Source organism: Monodon monoceros, unplaced genomic scaffold (genome assembly GCF_005190385.1).
Source record: "Monodon monoceros isolate NGI ecotype Baffin Bay Population unplaced genomic scaffold, NGI_Narwhal_1 Super_Scaffold_18, whole genome shotgun sequence".
Lineage (NCBI taxonomy): Eukaryota > Metazoa > Chordata > Mammalia > Artiodactyla > Monodontidae > Monodon > Monodon monoceros.
In genome coordinates this window covers 157,447,611-157,470,886 of record NW_021703774.1, presented here as the reverse complement: position 1 = coordinate 157,470,886, position 23,276 = coordinate 157,447,611, and the positions used below count along the sequence as shown (strand labels likewise).

General features: G+C 50.0%; 1 pseudogene; it reads left to right on the top strand.

Annotated features, from left to right (window-relative positions):
• Positions 1-12,451: 12,451 nt before the first annotated feature.
• LOC114898011 overlaps positions 12,452-23,276 on the top strand; it is a 52,729-nt pseudogene continuing 41,904 nt past the window's right edge.

The window sequence follows — 23,276 nt, the reverse complement described above, 5'->3', positions numbered from 1 at the left end:
CTTTTCAGGTCCCAAAGCTGCAGTCTCTTTTATTTTCCATCAAGTGTTTCCTCAGCTTTCAGAGCAGCTCTTCTCTGAGGCTAAAAGGTGTCTGTGTCAACAGCCCTTAATATAGATGTCCTGCCATCATTCGTCTGACAGCTGGCCTGGGAACCAACCCACGGGGAGATGAGTAGTCCAGAGGAGGGGCCACATCCTGAGCCCAAGCCAACATCGGCAAGTGTAGGGGGCATGGGGTAGGATGGGGCTGAGCCCAGGACGGTGATGGGAGCAGCACACACAGGCTCTTCCTCAAGGGCTGAGCTTTGGGGTAGACGTGACGTGGTTCCTGCCTCTGCCCTTCCTATGCATCTTGGAGAGAAGCGCTGGCCCTCTCTGAGCCCTGGCTCCTCACATGCACACAGGGATGCTGACAGTGCCAAGGGTGATGCTGGCAGCTCTTGGCACGGGCCCCAGGGCATTGCGGGAGCCCCATCAGTGGCAGCTGTTCCTGAGATGCGCTGACTCTCCTCCTTAGTCACTGCAGGCACCGTGCCTCCCAGGTTTGGTGCCCAAGGGCGGAGTGTCTTTCTGAAAAAGAACTGAGAGCAGGTCAGGACCCCTAGCTCAGGCCCAGGACAGGAGCCTTGTGTCTGTCTGGCTCTCAGACTGGGGGTGGGGTGCGCAGTAGGGAGGCTGCACCCCCTGGGGTATTTTCTGACACCTCCATAATGTGTATTTAACCCTGCGACCTCCCTAAACCACACCCTCCTGTTCCATCACTGTCACATCAGTGCCCAGCACTCGACCTGCCTGTTGTCTTCAAGCTCCCAGGACATGGGTGAGGCCACTGATCCTGTTCACAGATAAGGGAACAGAGAGGGAGAGTGACCTGCTCAAGGTCACACAGCAGGCAGTAACAGCACCAGGTGGCAGAGGTCCCTCAGCTACTTAGAGGTAGAGATAGGGTGGGACCCAGGGTCTGGCCTCAGATCCTGTGCCTTGACTGTGCCTGTCCTGTCCCTCATGATGCTGTCCTTGTGTCCTTCATTATCCTGTACCCACCGAGGCCTAATGACCACCCTGCTAAGTTGGCCTCATCATCCACACTCTACAGATGAGAAAACAGGCTGGAAAGAAGGGAAGAGGAGTGTGCAAGGGCTGGGGCTGGAACCTGGATGTCTGCTGCCTCCAAAGCCTGAGCTGCACCTGGGACCCTGTCAGGGACCCACTGCCCCCTTGGAGAGATCAGTAGGAACCAGTGGGCAGCAACCAGGGCAGGGTCAGCTCAGAATGGAAGCGGGCTGAGCCCAGGGAGGACCAGGCCTTTGCCAGCTGCCACCCCAGGTGCCAGGACTCCCACCGGGAGTTTCCCTTCTAGGCCCCATCAACCTCACCAGCTTCCGGGTCCCCAGTGCACAGACTTAAACCTGGGTCCTGCCCGGGACCCCTGCTCTGACATCTCTGAAGAAGACAGTGCATTCAGCTTCACAGGCTGAGAAGAAGCAGAAGCATCAGATTTCCTGTCCTAAAGCCTCCCTGATTTGTATCAAAAACAGGTGGGGGGGCTTCCCTGGTGGCACAGTGGTTGGGAGTCTGCCTGCCGATGCAGGGGACGTGGGTTCGTGGCCCGGTCCGGGAGGATCCCGCGTGCTGCGGAGCGGCTGGGCCCGTGGGCCGTGGCCGCTGAGCCTGCGCGTCCGGGAGGCTGCGGCAGTGAGAGGCCCGCACACCGCAAATAAACAAAACAAAACAAACAAAAAAAACCCAAATGGGGGTGGAGGATGCCTGGATTCTGGTCACCTCATCACCTGGTCATGGATGTCACAGACTGTGGCACCCACGCAGGCCCAGCTGTGATGTCCTCCCACCTGCTCACCTAGGATAAAGGCACATTCCCTCCCTAGGGGCAGGGGTGGCGTGGGCTGGGGAGGGATGGGGGTGGGGCCCAGGTCCAGCCAAAGGGCTCTGGTCACCATGGAAACAGGTAGCTGGGGAAGGCAGGCCCTGAGGCAGAGGCTCTCAGCCAGGCTCCAGCCTCCAAAGCTGGGTCCACTGAGCCCAGGCTGGGTCTCAATCCTCGGTTCCATCACCATTCTCACTGTGCAGGTAGAAGGTACCCCTCCCCACCTCAGAACCCCGGGGCAAGTAACCCAGGCTCCTGGAACAGCTTCATCTGCCTCCAGATCCTGCCAGCAGAGGTGAGAACAGCAAAGGGTGAGCCTGAGCCTTTGGGGTCAGAGACCGCAGCTGCTGAGGCTGTAAACTGAGGCTGCTGGTGGGGGAGGCGGGGGGCGGACACCCAGACCTTGGGCTTGTAAAGGTCGCCGGAGGCCTTGGGCTCAACCTGCTCCTTTTCTGGACAGGAGAGCTGAGGCCCTGAGGGTGCAGAGGGCTCACAGTCCCCCGGCATCAGCACTGACCTCCTGAGGATGCTTCTTCCCAACGGGCACAGTCCCTGAGCCTAGCCAAGCCTCTAGCACCTCGGCCATACCCTGCCTCCCCCCAGCAGGCAGGCTCCGGGCTGGACATGTCCCTGTAGACACTGAGCACCTGCCCTGTTTGTCTTCATGGCACAACAAGGCTCAGTCCCAGTTCACGGAACCTCTTCACGCGTGGCTGGGCCTGCCATTGGAGGAAGATGCCGTCTCTCGGCCTGCGGGGGCTAAAAGAGCACTGGGCAGGGATCAATGTGACTGTCCTGGGTTTGGGACGATCACTGTCTGGTGGCCGGGGTGTGGGTGCAGGTCGCCCCCAACATGTGCAGCCCAGGGCACAAGAACCAGTGAGGCCCCCAGACCAGTGGGCTAAATATCTAAAAGTTATAAAGCAACTAACGAACTGTCAAATCAAATAAGTTTTTCCTCCTACCTCCTCAAATTCCTGAGCCCAGGAATGTAGGGAGCAGAGACAGCTGGCCCCTGACCCCTGGCCCCTGACCCGGCCTGGACCAGCGCCTTCCCTTCCCTCCCTCAGCTCGGCCACTCCACGGTCTCACGCACAGTGTGCGACACCCCAGCCCACAGACTCTGTCCGCACCTCCCCACCCACAGCTGCACTTCGGGGTTTAGGGGGCGCGTGCTGGCTCTGCGGGCCACCCTCGCGGGGGCAGACCCCAGAGGAGGCCACACGAGCCCTGGAAGCAGGTTCGGGTCAATCAGGAAGGGAGTTCTGGGGTTGGGGGACCGGAGCTTGTCCCTTGTCCCCCTAGTCCCTGAGGGGAGAGGCACAGCTGGAGAGGCGGGAACAGGACCCCTAAAGCATGGGGCCCCAGGCAGGACGCCCCTGCTCACATCTCAGGGTCACAGGATGGAATGCAGGGGCCGTGGTGGGGCTGAGGGACCAGGCGGGGCTGGTGGGGAGTGATGTCTGGCCGGATGGAGATGCTCAGGGCCTGAGATGGGGCAGGGATGGTGGATGTGGGGAGGGGACTCCAGAAGTTAAAGGAGTTCAACTTGGCAGGACCTGATGGTCCCTGAGGTGTCAGGAGAGTCAGGGATGCCCCTTTGTTTCTGATTTGGGTGAGTGGGAGCTGCGGGGGCAACACCAAGATGGGAACCGTGGGGAGGACCAGGTTTGAGGGGAAGGGGAAGGATGAGACTTTGAACATGTCAAGGGGCAGGAGGCTGTGGGCCATGCAGGGGGCAGAGGCCACAGGACACCCCATACAGGAAGGTCCTGGAGGTGGGACAGCCTGTCCAGCTCAACACCGTGTGTCCAGCACAAGGCCATGTGGTACATCAGAGACTCTCAATACGAATTATTGTTGCGGGGGTGGTGGCAGCAGATAGAGATCAGGGGCTGTTAGTCCATACACAGCCGTGGCTGAGCTCACTCAGGGAGCGGGAGAAGAGAGGAGGGCCATGAGGGGAGCCAGGCACTGTCTTAGCTCAGGCTGCCACAGCAAAATGCCACCAGCTGGGGGATGTTAAACAGCAGTAATCAATTTGCTCTCAGTTCTGGAGGCTGGGAAGTCTGAGATTGGGATGCCAGCATGGTGGGGTTCTGTTGAGAGCTCTCTTCCTGGCTTGCAGATCTCTGCCTACTTGCTGTGTCATAATGCAGAGAGAGAGAGAGAGAGAGAGAGAGCTCTGGTGTCCCTTAAAAGGGCACTGATCCCATCGTAAAGGCCCCACCCTCATGATCTCATCTAACCCTAATTACCTCCCAAAGGCCCCATCTCCAAATACCATCACATTGGAGGTTAGGGATTCAGCATATAAATTGGAGGTGCGGCACAATTCAGTCCAAAGCGTTCCACCGCTGGCCCCCAAATTCATGTCCTTCTTGAATGTAAACTACATTCATTCCATCCCAACAGCCTCCAAACTCTTAACTCCTTCCAGCATCAACTCTAAAGTCTGAAGTCCAAAGTCTTCTCTAAATATCACCTAAATCACATATGGATGAGACTCGAGGTATGATTCATCTTGAGGCAACATTCCTCTCCAGCTGTGAACCTGTGAGAAGAGATAAGTGCATCTGAAATACAGTGATGAGACAGGCACAGGCTAGACATTCCCATTCCACTGGGCAGAAATAGGAAAGAAGGAAAGGGAGGCAGGTCCCAAGGAGTCCAAAACCTAGCAAGGCAGATTTCATGAGCTCTTAAGGCTCTAGAAGAATCCTCTCTGGTTCAGTGCTCTGCCCTCCAGATCCATTGGGGTGGCAGCATCACCCCCACGGCTCAGCAGGGCAGCCCGATCCCTTTGTTGGACAGGGCACCAGGCAGTAAGCTCTCTGTGAGGGCCCCATCCCACCCTTTCAAGCCCAGGTGGAAGCAACCTTGCCTCCTGAGCCTGTGCACTCTGGCTGTACTAGGAGTGGCAACCCTGATGATCCCTGAACTGCCTTTGGGGTCCTTGAAAGATAGTGCATGTTCACAGCTGCACTATCTATGGCCAGTCCCATAGAACTGAAGAGATCTGACGGCCTTCCTTCATCTCTTCTCACCTTCTCTGTCCCCTTTATTGCAGCTGGCAGTGTCTCCACTAGTGCAGTCCCATCTCCATGCCAGGCTTCTGCAGAGAAGGCTGATCAAGTCCATGAGTTCTCTGCAGAATAAGTTTCTCTCTCTCTCTCTCTCTCTTTTTTTTTGCAATATGAAAAGGCTGAGAATTCTCCAAATCTTCAAGTTCTGGCTCCTTTTGGCTGAACAATTCCCTCTTCAATTCATCTCTTTCCTTTCTCATTTCACTCGAAGCAATCAGGAGAAACCAAGCTGCTCCTTCAACACTTTGCTTAGAAATCTCCTCAGCTGAATGCATGATTTCATCACTTGCAACTTCTGTCTTCCACAAAACACCAGAACAACAGTTCAGCCAAGTTCTTTGCCATTTTGCCTTCACTCCAGTTTCCAATAACATGTTCCTCTTTCCTCCTGAGACCTCACCAGAATCTCCCTTAACATCCATATTTCTAGCGCACACCTCAACCCTCTTCTAACCTCTCCCCACTACCCGGTTCCAAAGCTGCTGCCACAATTTTAGGTATTTGTTACAGCAGTACCTCTTCTCAGTACTAAAACCTGTCTTCCTCAGCTCAGGCTGCCAGAACAAAATGCCACAGACTGCGGACGGGCTTAAACAACAGAAGTGAATTTCCTCACAGTTCTGGAGGCTGGAAGTCTGAGATCTGGGTGCCAGCATGGCAGGGTTCTGGTGAGAGCCCTCTTCTGGGCTGCAGACTTCTCACTGTGTCCTCACTTGGAGGACAGAAAGCAAGCTAGCTCTCTGGTGTCTTCTTATAAAGACATCAATCCCATCATGGGGCCTCCACCTCATGACCTCATCAAAACCTAATCACTTTCCAAAGGGCACAACTCCTAATACCATCCTATTGGGGGTGAGGGCTTCGACATATGAATTGGGTGGAGGGCACAATTCATTCCAGAGCAGGTACCAGTGTGTAAGAATGAGGAGAGACAGAGGAGGGTCAGAGAGGTAAAAGGAGCTCTGGGAGATTGTGGAGAGCTCTCGGAGGGGCCTCAGAGGTGAGTCTAGCATAGAGTGAGGAAAGAAGTCTCCTCCACACAGTAGTAAGAGGTCAGACAGATAACTGTGGTGATCGTGGTTTAGACCAACTGTTCTGGAAACACTGAGAAGTAGAACATTGATTTCCACTGGGAGTTGAGGGAGCCTCACCAAGTTCAACTTTCAAACTTGGCCTGGAAGGTAGGGTGGGGATGGGGAGATGGGGCGGTGAGGGGGGAACAGGTGTGGAGGTGGGAAACGCAAGACATGGGACTGGAGCAGAGGGACCTGGTGAATCTGGGGTAAAGGTGCTGGATTTGGGCAAAGGGGACGGAAGAGAAGTAGTAGGGCTGGCGGGAATCAAGATGCAAGATTGGAAGAGGGAAGAGGGAGGGAGGGAAGAGGGCCAAGGAGATGTCTCAGACCTCAGACCACCTGCAGGGGCTGAGACAGGCTCCAGTGATGGGGAAAGGAGAGTGAATCTGGAATCACAAAGCCTCAGGTTCCTACGAGCATTAGATGGGAAGAATAACACCACCACACTGTCTTGAAGCCTTAGGATCTTATGAAGTCTTATCATCTTAGGGCAGATGAATTATAGAATCTCAGAGATTTAGGTTTTTTGAATCACAGAAATTTTGAATCATAAGTTGCTTGAGTGTCAAAATCCTGGCCAGTTCCCCCTCCTGGTAATGATAATCCGCACTCCGTGTTCAGTGCTTTGCACACATTATGTACTTTTGTCTCCATAACAACCCTGGGAAGTGGAAACTTGTTTTGCCTGATTTTCCAGATGAAGAAACCCAGGCTTGGTGAGTATAAGTCATTGCTGAAGGTCAGACACCTTGCAATCAACGTGACCAGGACTCAGTCCAGATCTCTTGACTTCTAAAGCCCATGCCCCAGCCTCTATGTTAGTTTGCCTCCTGTGAGGCTTTTCTGCTGAGTGCTCACCCACCCTCTGTGTACACCTCCAGTGACAGGGAGCTCATTACCCCTCCCCAGATCCACCCATCATTCCCAACTGTGGACACGTCTCTCCTTCACAGGGCACACACTGTTTGGTCTTAAATCTGTACTGGGAGACGCCACAGAAGAAGACAACCTTCATCTGGGACTCTTGTAGGGAGAGAGAGCAGCTACCCGAGGTGGGTCAGTGCTCATACAGGAGCGGGGAGTCTTGGGTTAGGGAAGCCCCAGCTGCAGCCCCTCCCCCACCTCAATGAAAGAGAAGGGAATTTTTCCTGAGGGAGGGAATCAGTAGGAGACATTGGGAACAGGACCTCTCAAAGAAAAATGAAGATGGAGCCCAGAATGTTGGGAAGGCCATGTGGTTGCAGGGGTGGAGGGGATGCAGAGCAGGGGGTGCACAACACAGAAATCCAATTTTACTCCAGAGGTCAGAGCATGGGGCCCAATAAGATTGGAAACGTGCGCTGTGCCTTTATTTTCTCAGCTCTTCTCTCTAAAAACTTATTCTGCAAAATGTGCCTTGTGTCATCCATACTCCCAGATGGCTTTCTAAGTGAAGCTGTTTGTTAAGTGGGAGAAGAAAAAGGGGAGATTGATCAAGAGGGAAGAACAGGCAGAGCCACTGCAGGCCCCAGGGCAGGAGACATTGCAGGAAGAGCGAGTGGGAGGGATGGGCAGGGAGACAGGACTTGAGGCTCAGCTGAGTCACATGACCAGAGATCCACTGTATGCCCAGCTCTGGGTGAGCATTTTGGACTCACTGTCCCAGTACTTCCTCACACAACCTGTGTACCAGGTCCCATGACTCTCTTAGTCCGTTCAGGCTGCTATAACAAAGTACGATAGACTGGGTGGCTTACAAACAACAGACATCTATTTCTCACAGTTCCGGAGGCTGCAAGTCCAAGATCAGAGTGCCATGATGGTCATGTTCAGGTGAGAACCCTCTTCTGGGTTACAGACAGCCTCCTTATTGTATTCTCACATGGAGAAGAGAAAGTGAGCTAGCTCTCTGGTCTTCTTATGAGGGCACTAATCCCATTCATGAGGGCTCCACCCTCATGACCTAATTAGTTCCCAATGGCCCCACCTCCAAATATCATCACATTGGAGATTAGATTTCAACATATAAATTTTGGAAATACACAATCATTCAGTCCATAATGATGACCATCCTCATTGTACAGATGAGAAGCTCAGAGAGGTGCAGATACTTGCCCACAGTCACACAGCAAGTGAGAGGCAGACTTAAGATTCAAGTCCAGTACTGTCTGACTCCATAGTCTTGGCTTATAGCCAGGCTATCACATAGCCTCAGGCTGACAGAGTCTGAGTCTCTGGGCAAGAGGTCCAGGTATCTGTATTTTTTAAAGCTCCATACCACCCCGGGACATTCTAATGCACAACCAAGGTTAGGAACCCCTGAGCTGCCCCAACTTCCTCACTGTCAAGATGGAGAAATCAAGATGCCCCCGCAAGGGGCAGCACTTGCGTAGGGTCACACTGCAGGTCAGAGGGTCTAGAACCCACACCCACTCTCCAGTGAATGTTCGAGGTAAGTATTACGGAGCTGATCACTGGAGATGGATGAGGAGATAAGCTTGGCTGTGATCCCACATCACAGGCAGCCCAGTGGGAGTGTCTGTGATGGATTCGGTTTCCACCTCCACTTTTGGAGGCCTCTTTTGTCCCCTCCTCCTTCTTCACTGCAGCCCACTCCCTCTAAGCCAGGCCTTGAGGAGCCATGATGGATCACCGCTGTCCCTAGCCACAGATGGCTCCTCCACTGCCTGACACCAGCTGCCCCAGCCCAGTGTCTACAGCAGGGGCTCAGTGAATGATTATGGATGAGAAGAAGAAGGGAGTGTCTGGGGGTTCTGAGATAGGGATGTCACAAGAGAAAGCAGAGCAGCTTCCTCCTCAAGGCAGCCCAACTCCAGGCCCTGCATGGTGTCCTTCCAAGCTTCAAATCAAATATGTTACACCAAATGAGGGGGCTCAAGAACATCTCAACCAATAAATAATGCTAGGAAATGGCAGGCATCTCATACTCGCAAACAGGAGCTTTGTCTCTCCAGAGACAGAGGGCAAGTACCTGCACCTCTCTGAGCTTCTCATCTGTGCAATGAAGATGGTCATTGCTATGGACTGAATGTTTGTGTCCTCCCAAAATTTATATGTTGAAATCTAATCCCCAATGTGATGATATTTAGAGATGAGGCTGTTGGGAGGTAATTAAGTCATGAGGGTGGAGCCCTCTAGAATGGGATTAGTGCCCTCATAAGAAGATCTGCCCCATTCCCCAGAGGGGCAGAGCAAGACAAGGTGTGAGGCCACAGCCAGAGGCCATCAAGGTGGAGGGAGAAGAGGAGAATGCAGCAGCCTTGTTGCTGCTGACCAGGCCAGGAGCCTCAGAGCTCTCACGGTCTGAGCCACAGAACCCCCTCCTCCCTGGGGTTTCCTAACCCAGAAAAGCCCTCGGAAACCCTGAGAGACCCCATCTCCTTCATCACTCTCCCAAAATTGAATTAAGTCACTCCTGTCCCCATTAATTCACCACACATACCAAGGTCCACTGTGTGCCTGCCCTGCACCTGGGACACATCTGTGACCGAGGCAGCCCCGTCCCTGTCTTGTCACCTGGGGGTCACGATCGAACAGGGGAGACGGAAGCAGGTAAGTGCACAGGTGAGGAAGCACAGCTGTGCTGAGGGCTGTGCTTGGTGCTCACAGCTGCAGAGCAGGAAGTGGAGGGGAGACCCTGGGCAGAGGGGACAAGTGTGCAGAGGTCCCTGAGCGGGGGAGAGCTGGGGGTGCTTCTCTGCAGAGGGAGGTCCTGGGTTCCCAGCTCAGAGAAGCCCCACCAGTGAGCCTGAAAGGATGCTCTGATCCCATTTCCTGTTTCTAAAACAGTTAGTTCTCTGCCCCAGGCTGCCCCTCACCCACACAAGTGGTACTGGCCCCTCCCAAGAGCCAGTCTGGCCCCGTCCACAAGCCGGCTGTGCCCTTCAGGCCCCTGTGCTTCCTCCCGCTGACCACCGCCCACTGACCTTCTCCTTTTCCCCTTTCCCAGCCTCCTCTGCAGCCTGAGGTCCCCCACAAGGCCCCCCACTCCTTTGGATGTTGAGGGTCCCCTGGGGGTCCGTGGGGACTGCATTGTATTTGACACCATGTCAAAAGGCTGCTGACATCTCCCAGGCCCCTTTGGGGACAGTGTCCTGGTCTGTAACTGGGCATCATCATCACCCCTCACAGGGCGGCCAGAGCTGGGGAAGGCGTGTGAACCCTGACACTGTGCTCTGCTAGGGAGGCCCAGGGAGCGGAAGGAATGTCACCTCGTGAACCCACAAGGACTTTGATGGGGACCCTGAGGGGAAGACATCCTGTCCCATGAAGTCCTTCCTCAGGCAGATAGGCCTCTACTCACCCGTCCTCTGGTCCCAGACACCAAGCCTCCCTGGACCGGGACTATGTAACTGGACTGTGGTCAGAGCCCAGGAGCATGTTCTGGAAGCCCTGGTAGCGGCAAGTTGAGTGGGGGCAGGGTAGACACAGCAGAGGGGGCGTGTGCTCCAGTCAAATCCATTTTCTCTCTAATGCTGGTCCTGATGCTGCCTCTGGTCCTGGGTGTGGACAGGCCATAACTGTGTGAAAACTCCAGAGAACAGTGGTCGGCCAGGAATCCAACAGCCCTGGGGGCATCTGATCATGCTGCTAAGAACCATAACCAACCACTGCATGTTGGATCCTGGGCCAGGCTCACGTTGGGCATCGTCTCTAGAATCCTCCAAAGCCTCTGGAGGAACACACTGTTATTGATCCCATTTTCGAGATGAGGAGGCTGAGGCTCTGAGAGCTGCCATTACCTGCTTTCCCCTCACCTCTGAGTGTACCCGCCAGCCACCAGATTTGCTGACCAGTACTGCCTCACTCAGGCTGCAGCCCCTCTGCTCATGTTCAAGGATGACCTGTCCCATTTACAGAGTAGTTGCAGAGGTGAGTGTCAGCAGTGAAGGGGCACTGGGTCCTCCTGGACCAGCCTTGCTGAAGGCTCACATCAGCTCAGGGATGCATGGAGGAAATTGCTCCAAGGACAGCGAAGTGAAGGGAGGACCCATGAGCCTGGAGCAGGGTGACACTGCCCATGACCTACAATCAGGTGGAGGCTAGCCCTGCTGGGGTTGGGGGCTTGGGGACAGAAGGCTTTCAGCATGAACTCCGAGGACATCAACTACTGGGTTTGGAATGGATTCGAACTAGTCCGATATTTAGAATTGTGAGGTCAGTCCGGAGGAGCGGGATGCCTGCGAGGGAAGCCAGCCAGAGGGAAGCTGAGCCTAGGAATGGAGCCTCAGGGACGGGTCGGGACACAGGGGCTTCAGCACCTGGGTCAGCCACATCTCACCCAAAGTGAGACTCTCCCTTAGACTGTGTATTAATAATAATAACCAAAACAAACACTTCTGCAGCATTTACATGTGCTCAGTGCTATTCTAAGCACTTTATACACATGAATGTGTTAAATTCTCACAACTTTATGAACCAAGAAGCATCATTATTCCAATGTTACAGAGGGGGAGACTGAGCCACAGAGAGGTTGAGTCACTTGCTTGGGGTCACACAGCTTCTGAGTGGCACAGCCAAGATTTAAATTCCAGGTTTACTGACTCCTCTACTGCACTGCAGTGAAATGCAGCAAGAAGCAAATAACTACATTGAAGCGAATGCTGGCAAAGGCTGGGATTGGGAGTATGACATGTTCAAATTGTCCCTTATAAAGTGCACTTTGGTAGTTCAGGCTTCAACAGATAGTCACTGGACACCTACTGGGTATCAGGCCCTGTTCTGGGCACCAGAAGGGCTAGAGGGAGGGAGAACAGCTGGGGAGCTATTGCAACAGGTGCATAAGCGGAAACCCAGAGGAGGAGAGGGGCCAGGCCATGCACCCAACAGGTGAGAGCAGGTGGGGCAGAACCAGCTCCTCTGACTCCCTGCCCGAGCTGCCCTCCCCAGGCTACCTCTGTCCTTGTTGTCAGGCTTCCAGACACCCGGGAATGTGATATGATGATTGTGTAGCTGGGAAGAAGGCCAGGGCTGTGAGTGGTGCAGTGGGCACCCTTGTGGGCTGCTGGGGGGCATCCATCGGGACAACTTTCAGGAAGATGGTTGGATGACCAAGACCCCGAGTCTGAGAAACACGGCTGCTCTGGATGCCATGATTCTGCAGCAAGAACCTGTCCTGAGGGTGCGGTCATGGACTCAGCACATGGGTCTCTGAATGTTCATCAAAGCCTGATGTGCATAAGAGAAAAGCCTGAAATCCTCCAAGTGTCTGGCAGGCGAGGATGGTGAGGTAAATTATGGTGCATCTAAATGAGGTAAATTGCGAAGCTATTAACATCATGCTTTTGAGGAATTTTCAGTGATGTGGGAAAATGCTGATGATAGAATGGTAAGAAAAAGAATTGACTACGGAGCATGTCCCAATTGCATAATATTTCAGGGTGTGCAGAGAGAAGGCAATGACGATGATGATGATGAAGAAGAAGACAGTGTTGACAGTGATGATCATGATGCTGATGGTGGTGGTGACGATGCTGATTGTGATGGTGGTGGTGGTGGTGATGGTGAGGAAGAAGGCTGCTATTTACTGAGCACTGGCTATGTCCCTGGCTTTCCTTCCATTAGCTTGTAACCACCCTGTGTGGTGAGAACCCTTATAGTCCTCATTTTACAGATGAGGAAAATGAGGCACAGAGAGATTAAGTAACTTGCCAAAGGTCACACAGCTCACCAGGGGTTAAGCCCAGGTCTGGCAGCCTCCAAAACTCCCCTCTATACCCTCTACTACTGGCTGTATCTGCCAGGCTGGAAGCAGGGTGTGAGGAGGCCATGAAAGGAGTCCCAGGAGCTTTATGGAGGGAGGCTAGGGTAGTTACAGATCACTCCTCCTTTCAGAAGTTGGTGTCATTTTCTACCCCATTTACAGTGACTCAGGACCTGCTCAAGAGAAGTGGTGATGGGACTTGGACCAGGTCCACAGATTTTACCTCCCAAGCTCCTCCCTCTATTGTGAGTGGCTGGATGTGTCTGGGGGGTCAGGCTCAGGCTTGGAGCAGCATGGTCAGAGGCCTCAGTACTTCTGGGATGCTCTGGGGCTGTGTGGATGATGTACAGAGCTCCCCTGTGATCTCATCTGCCCAGGCTCTCCAGTGGGCAGACCCAGTGACCCCACTCGGCTGAGTGTGTCCCTGCAGAGTCCTTGAGTTTATCCAGGTGTCTCCCCTACAGGCCATAGCAGTTGGAGCCAGGTAGGGACAGATGTTGGTGGTTGCCTGGTAACCCGCACTTTCACATCCACCACCTTCAGAGAAAGACAAACACCAGAGCAGCAGTATCCGGGATCCTGCTCAAGAGCTCCTGGGATGCAGAAGCTGCAATTCCTTCCCTGATTCATGATGATTTATTGAATTATTTTCCTGAGCACTAATTTCTGCTAGACACTCCCACCCTCACCACATCACCTCAATACTCCCTGCATCTCCTGTGCCAAACCCAGGCCTCGCGGGAACTCAGCAGCAGGCAGGCGGGTGGGCTCTCCACCCAGGACACGTGCACATTCACACACCAGAAGAGGAATTGCACGAGGCCACCTGGATTATCCTTCCCCCACTGAATATGCAAATACCTCGTCGGCTGCTTGTGTTGATGGATCAAGATGTTCTCCCAAATGTGATGCAGCGGCCGAGCAGAGCAGGGAAGTGAGGCTGCCCAGAAGGAGGAAGAAGGAATCAGGCATTCCTCCCTCTACCCCCACCCCTCACTGCCACCCCTCTGTGGTCCACACCTCCCTCCTGGGGGTGCTCAGACCTGGAAGCTTTAATTCAGGCTGTGCTGATGTTTCGCCAGCGAGAGACTAGATGTCCAGGCTTCTTTCCCAACAGGATCTGGTGTGGCCAAACCCCCATCTTGTGGCTGTCAGCCCGGACCACGTGGGTTCACCGACTCTGAAAACAGGGGGAATATCCATTGACTCTGTGTGTGCATTTTTCCTTTACAGAATATATTTCCTTCCCATTCTCCACAGCCCCTTGTGCCTCAGGAATTAGTCAACCGTCCATATCCGCAGGTTCCACATCCATGGATTCAACCAACCGTGCACTGGTCAAAAATATTTTTTTAAAAATTCTGGAAAGTTACAAAAAGCAAAACTTGAATTTGCTGTGCACCAGCAGCTATGTACATAGGATTTACATTGTGTTTATAATGATTTACATAGCATTTACATTGTATTAGGTATTAGACGTAACCTAGAGATGACTTAAAGTGTATGGGAGGATGTGCATAAGTCATATGCAAATAATACGTCATTTTATATAAGGACTTGAGCATTCTTGGATTTTGGTGTCTGCTAGGGCTGAGGGGGTCCTGGAGCTGATCCCCCTTGGATACTGGAGGGCAACTGTATTAGTCCCACTTACAAATGAGAAAACTGAGTCACAAAGAAGTAAGCTGTTCCTGAATTAGTTAAGAAAACAGAGCTGAGCTCATGTTTGACAGACCCCAAATCACTGCCTCGACCTGAGAGAGGAATCCAAACTCTCTGGGAAGAGCAGACAGGAGGGGTGTACATGCGGGGCCAAGCAAAGGTTTTCCAAGCAAATCTACATCCCAGCCAACACCTGCATCCCCTCCCTCTAAGAACCCTGAGATACCCTCCCTCCTGAAGCTGCCCATCCCACCGGTGACAACTCTGATGCTGTGAAAAACCCCTCCTTTCACTGTGTTGAAATTCATTCATTCATTCACTCATTCATGTTGAGCACCTCCTGTGTGCCAGACACACTTCTCAGCCCCAAACACACAGCAGTGAACGTGGTAGACATGCCATGAAGGAGAAGAAAAACAGCCAGTGAAAGGTGCTGGGGTGGAGTATTCATGCTGGGCCACTCTGGCCACCACCATGGACCATCCACGCCTTTGTCTAAGCCCTGCTGCTCGGCTCACAAGCTAGGAGGCCACCACCCTCCGACTCCATAAGCTCGTCTGCTCCGAGAGTCTCAGCCACCTCCCAGGCTCCTCCAGCATCCCATGGGGTCTTGGCCAGCAGGTGGGCACTACGGGGACTTCCGTTGGGCCACCGTGGCCACCACAGAGGGCAGCGTCTCTGTGGCTTCCTGCCAACTTGGGTTCTGCCTTCCCTTCCCGGGGCCACAAGCTGAGCATTTGAAACTTAATTCATTTTGCGATTAAAAGGTGCTGAGGACAGGTGATCCAATTAATTTACATAAACATGTTCAGGAATAAGGTGTTCCAGCCTTCAGTGCATCCTTAAAGAGTTTCTGCTATTTCTCCACATGTCGATCTGGCCGCTCACACAGCTTGACAGAGAATTCTTCATTCCGCCTTCCTTTCTGGGGTCTCTCGTGTGGTTCACTGGGTCCTGCCGATGGTTCTAGTTTAGGAGTAACGTAATTTTCTCTGTTTTATTGACAAAGAGACAGAGGGTCAGGGAGGTGCAGTGACCCACCCAAGGTGCACAGCGAGGCTGGGGCAGAGGAGGGACTCCAATCTCCGGCTCCTCCAGCTCTGACCTCACTGCTCTTCCTGTCCCACTGTGCATTTAGAAGCCAGAAAAGTCTGAGCTCAAAGACAGCATAAGTCCTTTCGCCAAACAAAGCAGCCTGGTGTATCTAGCTCCCATTCTATGCCAGTTCCACACCAGGCCCTCAACTTGTATCACCACATCCAACCTTCATAACAGCCTTCCCAGGGGGCGTCATGTTCCAGTTTTACGGATGAGGAAACTGAGGGTCAGAGAAGCTCAGCAACCTGGCTGAGCCTGCACAGCAGAGGGTTGGAGCCTTGGCCTCCTCTGGCTTCTGGGCAACGTGTTCTTCCCAGCACCTGCAGGTGCGGGTTAAGAAAAAGCCTTCTGAAATCACTGAGAGAGGGAAAATATGCCTTTATCCAAATAAGTGGAACGAACTTTGAACACAATGTGCCTGGAAACATTTTAACACTGTGTCTACAGGTCTATGCTGGGTACTTTGTCTTTTTTTTTCATTTGATCCTCACAACAGCCATTTAAGATACATGTTATCATTCCCATTTTACAGAGGAGAAAACTGAGATGCAGGGAAATCAATGAACACACTCAGAATCAGAGAGCAAGCAAGTGAAGGAAGCAGAATTGGGACCCAGGTCTTCCCGATCCAACAGCTCCTTCAGCCCAGGGAAGTACCTGTTCTGTGGTTCCTGTGGTGACAGTGCACCCCCTCACTCACTGAGACCCCCTCGTCCAGGGACAGGGGGAGGCGGGGAAGACAAGCCACAGCTTGTTGTGTATTCTTGATGCAGGCTTGGATCCTAGCACTGCTGCTTCCCAGGCATGTTGCCCATGCAAGTTACCCACCTCTCTGGGTCTCTCAGCCAGTTTTCCTGGCTGTAAAATGGGTTCAGGAGAGGATCTTCTTGTAAATACAGGATGCTTTGTTAGAATGAGTGAGGAGGCAAAGTTCCGTCTCGGCCCTTGTTGGTTTTCTACATGGCACGTACCTCACTGCTTCACTCTTTCACTTAATTGTTTATTTGAGGGGTTTTTACCCCATCTTCTTCACCTAGACATGAGCCCCATGAAGGTAAGACCACATCTGTTGATTCACTTGTCTTCCCAGGTCTCAGCCTGGGGCCAGGCCCATAGTAGGTGCTCAATGAAATGTTGTGAATGAATGGGTGGATGTGTAAACTCCCTGGCACACAGTAGGTGCTCAGCCAGCAGTGGACATTTGTCTGTATTCTCTGAATCCCTCAGAAACCTGCACACACCCCAGGTGACCTTCCACTTGACTCTCCTGGCCTCTCTCCCAACCCTGTTTCCCCCTCACCCTCAGCAAGCCTCCTGTCCCACCCAGGGGAGCATTTAAAAGCAGCCACAGGACACTGGCCAGTGTCCTCGAGTTTGTTTACAAGTTGCTGAAGTGAGTCCTGAGCACTGCAGAGGCCCCATTATCAGGCCATTCTTTACTCTTCTGGTGACCCCGCGGCCCAAGCTTACACAGGGGTCCTGGATAGAGCCTGGACTCGAGTTCTGGCCTAACATACTCCCATCTACCTGGACACAGCCACCTCCTTGTGGTCTGAGGCCACACCTGGGTGCCTCCACTGCAGCCCACCCTTTTCCCCTGACAGTCCCTTCTCTTCTCCAAGAAGAACACCCAGGACCTTTACTTGGCACCCCATGCCCCCCCATCCCAACCTGGCTTCTCATCAATCCCCTTACACCCCATCCCTCTCTCCTATGCGCCCAATGTCTGGCTCCCTCTGGCTGTGTGGGGTCCTGAACTGAACACGTTCAGGCTTTTATTAAGCATCCACTGTGTGGTCAGCACCTACCCTTGAGTTGCCTACCCCTGAGGGAGCATTCTCCCCCTTATCCCTGAGGTGCCCAAAGTCTCAGAGTCTTGCAAGGTCTTCCCATTCCTCAAACACACCAAGCACATTTCTGCCTCAGGACTTTTGCACTTCCTGCTCCCTCCGTCTGGAAGTCTTTTCTCTCACATGTATGAATGATTTGTATGTTGACTGGGTATCTGGGCAAGATGATAATTTAGGTCCCTAAAATCCTATGATTCTGACATCTGACATTAGGTTTTATAGTTTAGGATTCTATAAAAGAGTCTAAAACTCAGTAACATAAGATTCTAACTTTTGATAATTTCCAGGTTCTAAGATGCTGAGATTCTCATGAATGACTCTGCCACTGGAGAAAAACCCATCAGAATCTCCCATCAGCTAGGAGTGGGTTTTCCTTCTTCCTGGGTTCCCCACTCAGCCCTGTAAGGCACCACGGGAATGTAATTTTTGTGGCTTAGACACAGTAAATCTATTCTGCATTTTTAGCACCATATGCTCACCTTGTCTCATAGTTTGGTCTTCTGCATAAATATTAGAAGATGATGAATCTTTGCAGATTTTCTGTGTGTAGAGGACCTACGTCTTCCGGGAAAGGATTTTGATGCCAGGAACTGTTCTTGCACTCACTGCAAGGTAGACTGGTGCTGGGCCACAACGAGCCCAGAAGAGGGACAAGCGTTCCTGTTTTTGCAGAAGGGACTAAGCAGGGCCCTTTGTCTGCAGAGGCTACAGGCTGTGGTGGGGAGACGCCAGCAGGGCACTTCCCTTCAGGTTGGGGCCGTACATTTTGAAAGCAAAGAAGTAGCTTGCGTTGGAGATATTACTTCCCCATTTTAAAGAAGAGAAAACCGTAACCCAGACAGCTTTTGCAAGTTGCCCGGAGCTGCAGACATAGCTAGAAGATAGCAGTTAGGTAAATTTTAACCCCTCTCCAGGCTGTAAATCTCATCTAGAGGGAGTTCAGGAGAAGCCATTCAGAAGCTGAAGCTGTAAATGTGCCCACTCCCCTCATCAATGCCAATTACACCTTCCTACAAACACTCTTCTTTATGTCACATAAGCACATCATTCCCATTTAATCAATCCGTAATGTTAATTAAACGTGGGTTGATTATCAAGGGATGCATTTAGGCACCATGTAATTAACTCACAATAACACAGGAGGCAAACATGGGATCTCATGAATACAGTAACCTTGCAAGCATCATGTGAAGCTCTTCTTTGCAGCCCTTGCACTTTGAGCCTTAAACACTGTTGCCCAGTTCTTATCTATCAGCAAACCATACAAAATTGATGGAAAATTTAACTTAATTGCCCACAGTGAGAGGTGAGTTTGACTCAGGCCAAGGGTTCTGTGGTGCGGCTTAGGTGAGTCCGGAATGAGGAAAAACTCTGTAAAGGAAGCACCAGCCACACAGAACCCTCTGGGGTCATTGTACCACAAATGGCGCTCATGGGATCTCCATCCCAGCCAGAGTTCAGTCCATCCTTGCTCACCTGCTCATCTGCACTGTGGCCCCAGCTTGCCATCTTGCTGGCTCCAATCTGCCCTCTGCCCTAGCCACGTGATTGTTATAAAATCATAACCTCCTGAAGACCTGCTATGGCTCTCTATTTCCTAAAAATGCCTTTGCCTGGCATGCAAGCCCTTCACGATGAGGACTCACCCCTCTCTCCATCCCTTCTCCCTTCTCGTACCACACTTGGCTCTGGCCACGCTGAGTTATTGTCCCAATTTCCTGCACTGAGGTCTGCCAGGCCTACAGGCTTTTGCTCGTCTCTGCTCTTTTGCCCTCCCCTTGTCATTCCCCTGGCCAGTTCATGTTCACCATTAAACCCAACTTGCTTTACCTCCTCCAGGAAGCCTTCCCAGATAACCCCAAACTGTTCCTTCTTTTAGGACTTGAATCAGTTATCTATTACCACGGTTAGATTGCCTAACACAAATCATAGAACCTCATTGACTAACGTCAAACACATTTTTGCTCACTTCTTTGGGATCAGCTGTGGGTTGGCTAGGTAGCCCTGATGATCTTGGCTGACTCACAAAAAAGCCTAGGGGAGAGGTGTTCATGGTTGTTGGCTGATCAATGTAGACTGACCTTGACTGGGGTGACCAGAGCAACCTGGCTCTGCTCCACATGTCTCTCATCCTCTAGAAGGTCAGTCCAGGCATGCTCTCATAATAATGGTAGAGATGCAAGAGGCAGCCTCAGCACACAGCCTGAATCTGTATCACAGTAGCTTTCACATCTGCTGACATCCCCCTGCCAAAAGCAAGCCATATGGGGGAACCATATGCTTTCTGTCAAGGGATGGGACAGGCGCCCATCCACAGTGGAAGGGCGCTACAAAGTTACATGGCAAAGTGTGCTGAGGCAGAGAAGGAATGAGGAACTGGGGCCAGCAACACACTCTACCACGGAGCATTGTGCATGCATCTTTCAGAGCTCTCAAGACACTGCAAAGTAGCGACATCTTAAATTTTTTTAAACAGCTTCACCACAGTACGGTTGACATACAACAAACTGTGCATATTCCATGCATCAATTTTGATGAATTTGACATATGTATATACCCATGAAATCACCACCATAATCAAGATAATAAACATGCCTGTCTTAATCCTTTTGCACTGCTATAACAAAAATACCACAGAGAGGTGGTTTTAACAACAAACATTTATTTCTCACCTTCTGGAGACTGGACAGTCCAAGATGAAGGTGCTGTGGGATTGGTGTCTTGTGAGGCCCCACTTCCTGGTTCATAGACACTGTCTATGTGTCCTCATGTGGCAGAAGGGAGAAGGAGCTCCCTGGGGCCTCTTTTTTTCCTTCCAGTTTTATCAAGATATAATTGACTTACAGCACTGTATAAGTTTAAGATGTACAGCATAATGATTTGATTTACGTACATCGTGATGTGATTATCACAATAAGTTTAATGAACATCCATCATCTCGTATAGATACATTAAAGAAATAGAAAAAATTTTCCTTGTGATGAGAACTCTTGGGTTTTACTCTCTTTACAACTTTCATATATAACATACAGCAGTCTTAATTATATTTATTATGTTGTACATTACCTCTCCAGTATTTATTTATCTTATAACTGGAAGTTTGTGCCTTTTGTCTGCCATCTTCCAATTCTCACCCTCCGCCTCTGGTAACCATAAATCTGGTCTCCTTTTCTATGAGTTTGTTTCTTTTTGAAGTATAATTGACCTACAATAATATGTTTGTTCCTGTTACACAACATAGTGACTTGTATTTCTATACATTTCAAACTGATCACCATGATAAGTCTAGTTACATGTTACCACACAAAGATATTACATAATTATTAAATATATTCCCTACACTGTATATTTCATACCTATAACATTTATTTTGCAACTGGGAGTTTGTACCTCTTAATTTCCCTCCCCCATTTATTTCCTCCCCCCACCTTCTTCTCCTCTGGCAATCACCTGTTTGTTCTCTGTATCTATAAGAGTTTCTGTTGTTATATTTGTTCATTTGGTTTGTATTTTAGATTTCACATATAAGTGAAATCGTACAGTATTTATCTTTCTCAGTCTGACTTATTTGACTTAGCATAATACCCTCTAGGTCCATCTGTATTGTCGCAAATGGCAAGATTTCATTCTTTTTTATGGCTGAGTGATATTCCACTGTCTATATATATGTCACATCTTCTTTATCAACTCATTGGCTAATGGGCACTTGGGTAGCTTCCATATCCTGGCTACTGCAATTAATGTTGCAATGAGCATAGTGGTGTATATATCTTTTCAAATTAGTGTTTTTATTTTCTTCAGATAAATACCCAGGTGTGGGATTGCTGGACCATATGGTAGCTCCATTTTTAATTTTTTAAGGAAACTCCAAACCGTTTTCCATAGTGGCTGCATCAATTTACATTCCCATCAATGGTGCATGAGGGTTCCCTTTTTTCCACATCCTTGCCAACACTTTTTATCTGTTGTCTTTTTGATAACAGACATTCTAACAGGTGTGAAGTGATACTTCATTTCATTGTGGTTTTGATTTACCTCAAAAGTCATGAATAATAATGATTAGTGATGTGGAGCATATTTTCATGTGCCTGTTGAATACCTGTATGTCTTCTTTGGAAAAAAAATATCTATTTCTCTGCCCATTTTTTAATTGGGTTGTTCCTTTTTTGATGTTGAGTTGTGTGAGTTCTTTGAATATTTTGGACATTAACCCCTTGTTGGATACATTGTTTGCAAATTCTTCTCTCATTCAGTAAGTGGACTTTTCATTTTGCTGATAGTTTTCTTCCCTGTGTGGAAGCTTTTTAGTTTGATGTAGTCCCATTTGATTATCTTTGCTTTTGTTTCCCTTGAACAAGAAGAAATTTGCAAAAAAATATTACTAAGACCACTGTCAAAGAGCTCACTGCCTAAGTTTTCTTCTAGAAGATTTATGGCTTTAGGTCTTACATTTAGGCCTTTAATCCATTTTTTAAAATTTATTTTTGTACATGGTGTGAGAGAATAGTCCAGTTTGATTCATTTTCATGTAGCTGTCCAGTTTTCCCAACACAATTTATTGAAGAGGCTGTCTTTTCCCCATTGTATATTCTTTTTTTTTTTTTTTTGCGGTACACGGGCCTCTCACTGTTATGGCTTCTCCCGTTGCGGAGCACAGGCTCCGGACACGCAGGCCCAGCAGCCATGGCTCACGTGCTCAGCCGCTCCACAGCATATGGGATCCTCCCAGACCGGGGCTCGAACCCGTGTCCCCTGCATCGGCAGGCGGACTCCGAACCACTGCACCACCAGGGATGCCCCTCCCCATTGTATATTCTTGTCAAAAAATTAATCAACCACGTAAGTGTGTGTTCTTTTCTGGGCTTTTTATTCTGTTCCATTGATCTATGTGTCTGTTTTGGGGCCAGTACCATGCTGTCTTAGTGACTGTAGCTTTGTAGTATAGTTTGATATCAGGGTGTGTGATACTTCCAGCTTTGTTCTTCTTTCTTAAGATTGTTTTGGCTATTCAGGATATTTTGTGTTTCCATACACATTTAGAATTATTTGTTGATTTGAATTTTTAGTCCATTTACATTTAAATTAATTATTGATAGGTATGTACTTATTGCCATTTTGTTAATTGTTTTGGGTTGTTTTTTTTAAACATCTTCATTGGACTATAATTGCCTTACAATGGCATGTTAGTTTCTGCTTTATAACAAATTGAATCAGCTATACATATACATATATCCCCATATCTCCTTCCTCTTTTTTTCCCTTCTTCTTTTGTTCTCTTCCCTTGTGATTTAGTGACTGTCTTTAGTGTTATGTTTGGATTCCTTTTTTTTTTTTTCTTTCTTTTGGCTGTGCCCTGTGCAGGGATCTTAATTCCCTGAACAGGGATTGAACCCAGGCCCTCAACAATGAAAGTGCAGAGTCCTAAGCACTGGACCGCCAGGGAATTCCTGATCCATTCTCTCTTATTGTGTGTGTATCTATTACAGATTTTTGTTTGCCAAATGCATTTTAACAACTTAATTTTATTCACCACCCCGACATGTTTACTGTTTTTGACATTATATTTTACATCTCTTTGTTTTGTGTATCCCTTAACTACTTATTTTGGATATAGATGATTTTACTACTTTTGTCTTTTAACCTTCCTACTAGATATGTATGTAGATGATTTACTCCCTTTACTGCATATTTGCCTTTACCAAGGACATCTTTCCTTTTGCAATTTTCGTGTTTATTTTTGTGGTCTTTTCTTTTTCACTTAGAGAAGTTCCTTTAACATTTCTTGTAAAGTTGGTTTGGTGGTGTTGAACTCTTTTAGCTTTTGGTTATCTGTAAAACTTTTGATTTCTCCATCAAATCGCAGTGAAAGCCTTACTGGGTAGAGTATTCTTGGTTGTAGGTGTTTTTCCTTTCATT